At 39.6% G+C, this 6,251-nt stretch overlaps 1 long non-coding RNA gene across 3 annotated transcripts; it reads right to left on the bottom strand.

Annotated features, from left to right (window-relative positions):
- Window positions 1-562: 562 nt before the first annotated feature.
- Window positions 563-1,835, bottom strand: LOC109220871. Of its 3 annotated transcripts, XR_002067161.1 has the most exons (5): window positions 1,825-1,835; window positions 1,685-1,733; window positions 1,431-1,493; window positions 900-972; window positions 563-810 (listed from the first exon to the last, which is right to left on the bottom strand). It is a non-coding gene; the product is annotated as an uncharacterized LOC109220871 (long non-coding RNA). The 3 variants fall into 3 exon arrangements; XR_002067159.1 differs by lacking the exon at window positions 1,825-1,835 and having other exon boundaries at window positions 1,685-1,788; XR_002067160.1 differs by lacking the exon at window positions 1,825-1,835 and having other exon boundaries at window positions 900-954; window positions 1,685-1,788.
- Between the last annotated feature and the right edge of the window lie 4,416 nt (window positions 1,836-6,251).

The following is a 6,251-nucleotide window of genomic DNA, read 5'->3' as shown; positions in this document are numbered from 1 at the left end:
CTGGGAGGGCACTAACACTACAAGAAAGTAAGGAAACGACGACATTATATAAATGTCGTATTAGGTCACTTAAATGTCATTAATTCATTTACCGACATTTAATTTACATTTGTACTAAATGTCGTAAATTTTGGTGTCGGGAATTTTCCGACATTTATGTTAATGTCGGTAAGAGATTTGCGACATTTATAAAATTGTCACTTGAAATTTATGACATTTAGCCTAATGTTGGTAAAAAATGTACGACATGTAAAAAATTTACGACATGTATTTATAGCCTTTTTAAAATGTCACAATCATAAATCTGACATTTATATTAGAATGGAAATAAAAGTTTCACGACATTTATTTATGAGTTTTGGGAAATGTCATATCAAAATTTTCAACATTTAGGTTAATGACAATACAAAATTAGTTGTTTCATAGTGACATAAATATTTTATCAAGTCTGTAATTCATAAATATGAAACACCATATCAATGTAACAAATACAACATATATCTAAAGAAAATAACTCTTATTATTGTAGCAAAAGAACAAAGTGATGATCGAATAAGCGTACTCCTTACAATTTTGATTGCATCAAATTAAATCATCTCTCCATTACTAACTAAATCAAAAAGACAAATCTTAAAACTAATTAAATCATAAAAGACAGAATCCATCGTACACCTATGTTAAGATCACTGCTATTTCGAGCTAATTCCCTTTAACTTCCAGAATAAATTATGCAATAAAGCTCTATGGATCCATCTTTCCAAAAGTCGAGCACTCCCTTGCTAGTAATTGATCTCACATCCACCAAAAATGCTGTACAAGAAGTCCACATAAAAAAAAAATTATAATTATATAGTAATAAAGAAAAGGAAGAGTGTCTTCTATACTTTTTCACAATTTACCCTCTTCTTTTTCTCCATGCTAGCTCCACTGTTTGCAATTCTTGATTATGTTAACCTGACAAAAAATATTAGACTATTCAAAACATAGATTTGGTTATCAAGCTATATTATAGAAACACCAAGCACAACACTTCAGAGACTGAACTTCCCAGAAAAAGCAGAATTTACAAGTTGATCCTAAAGAAATAAATATTCTTTCAGTAAATTAAGAATGCTAATAATTCTGAGAAGTAGAATAAATTGCTACTTAACAATATTAACCTCAATTCTTTCCAAAAAATTTAAGAGGGACAACAGCATTAAAGAAAAAAAGAACTTGAATCCTATAACTAGTTATACAACACTATTCTTGCACTCTAAGGAAAGGCTTCCCTTGTATATACAAATTGAGCTCGGAATCAAGAGTTGATACAGGGCAAATGATCAAATTATTGAGAAGAAATAAAGATACACAGAAGTATTTAACCAAAAGAGCACTACATGAAGAATAAACCACATATATGACGTACAAAGAATATGAAGAAGAAATACCTCGTAGGTGTTGTTTTATGGAAAAAAAAAATTATCTTCTTCCACAGCTTTATGTCTCTTTCTCTGTCAGGCAAGAGAGCTAAATAACAATCACTATCAAATTCAAAAAGTAATCTAGGACCATTTCCTTGGCAGAAAATTCACATTTATACTTAATATATTCATTAAATCAGCGCAGGACTATTTTAGCAACAGTATATTAAGAATATGACATGCAAGAGCACACATTTTGCGTATTAGTCAATGAATGTCACCTCAACTGAATGTTCAAATGAACAATTCGCCAGCTCTTTCCATCTCATCCTAGATAAGAATAATGGCCCATAATACACAAATCAAAGTGCAAACTTAAAAATAAGATGTACTTAAAACCTGAAAGAATCATCAATCCAACCTGACTAGAAGGACAAATGTGTCGTGCTATGCAAAAGAGGCTAAGAATAATCTTCTTAACAAAACCATAAATTTGAACTACTTGAAATCCCAATGAAATATTGGTTTACCTGAAATCGCAACGAAACAGAATTTAATAGCCAGAACCCACAGGTCATCCACGTGAATCTACTATCTCATTCCAAAGTAGGTCGAAAAGCAATCCTCTAAACAGAACTCAAACTCGAATATCCAATTTAAATTTAATAATACAGTGCTAAAATTTATACTCTTCTCAGCGTCCAACATGTCATAATAGCGAAGTGTTGTAGTGCACTTAGCAGATACAAAATCTAAATTAAAAACTGAAAATAGAGTTGGCCAGAAACGAAGGTAGTACTAAAATTGTCCTGCGTCATAGAATCAGTTCACAAGCATAAGGTCAAAAAAATATGTATTACAGCTTTGAATAGAATACCCTAATGCTCCACCCAAAAGTCAAAATTGAAGTAAATATTAATTGGCAAAAATTTTAAAACCAAACATAAACATAAAAAATAGCAAACAAGACGTAGGAATGACGATACTCGAAAATCTTGTTCTTGAATCTTATTAAATAAAGATAAAAATTTACAAGTGTGGAAATCCTTCATAGAAACATAGATCTCCGATTAAAATAGAAAATCCAGAATTTAGAAAAGAGATAGGGGAGTGTATATATATAAATATAGAGAGAGAGATGAGTTGGGTTACCTGAAATGGTTGCCGGTGATGGTGAGAGAGAGAAAGTTGGGCAGAGGCGACCGCAATTCCTAAACTTCGATAGATAAGGGTTTTTTACTTAATTCATTGTCCTAAATTTTCACCTATGGGAGGGAGTAGGTGAATGTCGTGAAAAAAATGGGAGGGAAAATTTTAATTACTGAAAAAAATGTAGAGAAATTTCTAACATTTGTTATAAATGTTGTTAATTACTGACAAATATTATGACATTTGAAATAAATGTCACAATAACTGTGACATTTTATATTAAATGTCTTTATTTTTGCAACTTTGTCTTATAAATGTCATGAAATTTCCTTATTTCCGATATTTATTTTAAATGTTATTAAATAAATGTCGTCGTATCCTACTTTTCTTGTAGTGTAAGTGAAGAATGGCCCTAGTGTGAACTGTGGGAACCATGACCCGACGATGCCCCTCGATAACCTGAGCAATCAGACTGACCATGTCGGAACTGTCGGCCTCTGTCGTGTTGAAGCTGGCCCCTCGAAGGAGCACCACTGTAGCTACCAGATCCTCGAGGCCTCTTGGCCTCCCTCTCCTCTCCCTCCTGGCGACGGACAGACTCAATATCCCGGGAAATATCCACAACCTCCTCGAATGTAGCACTAGTCACCCTCTCCCTAGTCATGAGAATACGGAGCTGATAAGTAAGACCATCGACAAATATCTGAATCCTCTCTCTATCTATCGGGACCAACCAGATGGCATGACGAGCCAACTCAGAGAACCTCAACTCATACTGTGACACAGTCATGTCCCCCTGACGCAACCACTCAAACTGTCTATGCAGCTCCTCTCTGCGAGACTGCGGTACATACTTCTCCAGAAAGAGAACGGAGAACTGCTTCCAAGAAAAGGGTGCTACACCAACAGGACTACGCCTCTCAAAATCCTCCCACCAGGTAAAAGCGGCTCCTGAGAACTGATAAGTAGTGAAAGCGACCCCGCTGGTCTCCAGAATACCGACTGTACGAAGCATCCTCTGACACTTGTCCAAAAAGCCCTGGCATCCTCGCCCTCTGCCCTACTGAAGGTCGGAGGCTGAAGTCTACCAAATCTCTCCAACCTATGCTGCTCATCCTCTGGCATGACAGGAACTACATAGTCCTGAGCAGCGGCAATCAGCTGAGCTAGGTGTGCCCCCGGCGTCTGAAGTCCCTGCACGACCTGCTCAGGTGTGCGGGCGGCGGGAGTCTGACTGCCTCTCCCGGCCTGAGAAGTAGCTGCGGCTGTAGTGGCTGAAACCGCTTGAGCTAGGCCAGTGCAAACTAATAATATCTGAGCCAAGGCCTCCTGAAGACCCGGAATCACAATAGGCACAGCTGGTGCCTAAGCTGGTGCTACTGGAGGGTCCACAGCTGGAACCTGATCCTGAACTGGGGCAGCTGGTGGATCTGCTGGTGCTGCCCTCGCTGCTCTGCCTCTACCACGACCACGACCGCGTCCTCGGCCTCGAGTGGCCCCGACTGGTGGTACTGGTGGTCGTCCACCCTGCCCGGTAGCGCGTGTCCTCACCATCTGTGAGAGAATAGAATAACAGAAGTTTAGTACTCGGATCAACAAACTCGCACGACAAAAATTTCAAGAATATGAAGTTTTCCTAAAGGTTCTGTAGCCTCTCGAGGATAAATACAGACGTCTCCGTACCGATACGCGAGACTCTACTAAACCTGCTCATGACTCGTGAGACCTATGTAACCTATGCTCCGATACCAACTTTTCACGACCCTAACCTCGAACCCGGTCGTGATGGCGCCTCTCGTGAAGACGAAGCCAGCCGACACTTCCCATTTTCCAATTTTTAACAGATAGGCATTTAAGAACGGTCTAAACACGATAAGAATAAATTCGAAATAACCGATAATAACATAAATACGCAGAAGAATACCGATACACAGCCCTAACCGGGATGTCACTAGTCATGAGCATCTATAAGTCATAATAAAATTCCGCTAAATACATAACTAGTACAATGTCTGAAAAGAAGCAGAAACAACGAAGGAGTAGAGACACGGGGCTCCGGACGTCAACAGCTACCTCGTAATCTCCGAAAGCCCGCCTGAATCTGGAGGAAATTCAGCACTCGGGGGCGGAACCAGCTGTGCCTGAATCTGCACACAGGTTGCAGGGAGTAAAGTGAGTACTCCAACTCAGTCAGTAACAAATGTAAATAACGACTGAAAGTAAGAAAACACGCAAGGCACAAGGCATTCAATAATGAAGCAGTAAAATCATTTAAAAACAGCAAACCGTGAAAAGTCAAGTAAAATCCTCTTTCAACAAGTAAACAAGTAATTAACAGGTAATTAAGGTAAAGTAATCAAATAGAAGCTCGCCCCTCGGGCACAATATCACCACATCCGCCCCTCGGGTAACATCTCACAACAATAACAGCCCCTCGGGCTTAATCTCACATCACAATGGGTACCCGCGGTCACTAGGGGTATGCAGACTCCTGGAGGGGCCCCTTACGGCCCAAGCGCAATAACAAGCCATCTCGTGACGTCAAATCTAGGCCCTCGGCCTTATATCAATCAAGACACCTCGTGGCATACATATCTCAGGCTCTCGGCCTCAAATCAGTATCAGTGTTTCCTCACAACATAGGCCCTCGGCCTTACTCAGTCAAAAATCCTCACAAGCCCCTCGGGCAATAGTAAACAGTATTTCTTCGCCCAAACGTCATTTAAAATATCATTTAAGTCTTAAAACTGGGTAAACATGGCTGAGTATGAAAACAGTGGTAAATAACAGGACTAAGTTTAAGTATAAAGTCAAAACAGTGAGGGAATATAAATGAAAAGCCCCAAACGGTTCAAATAGTTGGCACTAGGCCCAAATATGGCATTCAGCCCAAATAATGATGATAACAAATAGTTTTCAATCAAATACGCAGTAAAATCATCAATTGGGACGGACCAAGTCATAATCACCAATAGTGCACGACCCCAGGCTCATCATCAAGCGTGTGTCTCACCTCAATATAGCACTACGATGTGAATTTCGGGGTTTCAAACCCTCAGAACATCATTTACAATCATTACTCACCTCCAATCGGCCTCCACGCGCGTCGAGTCTATCCAAAATCAGAACGAGGACGTCAAAATATGTTAAGGGAACAAAGCCCAAGCGAAAACAATCAATAAAGGGCACAAATCCCGAAATTATCGAAACCCAACCCCCGGGCCCACGTCTCGAAATTCAGAAATTTTCACACCAATAGATTCCTTATCTCCCCACGAGTTCATACATATCAAGAATACTAAAATCGGAGTCCAAATGGCCCCTTAAATCCTCATTTAAAGGTCTCTTAAACTCAAGCCCTAATCCCCCATTTTTAGCCCTTTAATTCCTTAAATTACAGCCTTAATCCATAAAATACTACCATAGAAATGTGTTTTAGGTCCAAAATCCTTACCTTAACGAAGTCTCCTTGATTTCCCTCTTGAAAATCGCCCAAAGCTCCCGAATTCGGGTTCAAAAATGGTGAAAACCTTCAAAAATCGCAAAGAAGACTTATATACATTCTGCCCAGGGACACCCGCATCTGTGGTCCAGAACCCGCTTCTGCGGTACCGCATCTGCGGTTAAATCCTCCGCTTCTACGGAAATCACTTATCCAGCCTAAACAGCATTTGCGACCATATTTTCGCATCTGCGACA

This window comes from Nicotiana attenuata, unplaced genomic scaffold (genome assembly GCF_001879085.1).
Source record: "Nicotiana attenuata strain UT unplaced genomic scaffold, NIATTr2, whole genome shotgun sequence".
NCBI classification, from domain to species: Eukaryota; Viridiplantae; Streptophyta; class Magnoliopsida; order Solanales; family Solanaceae; genus Nicotiana; species Nicotiana attenuata.
Note: the sequence above shows the minus strand (reverse complement) of the source record. Positions and strands in the feature narration are given on the sequence as shown.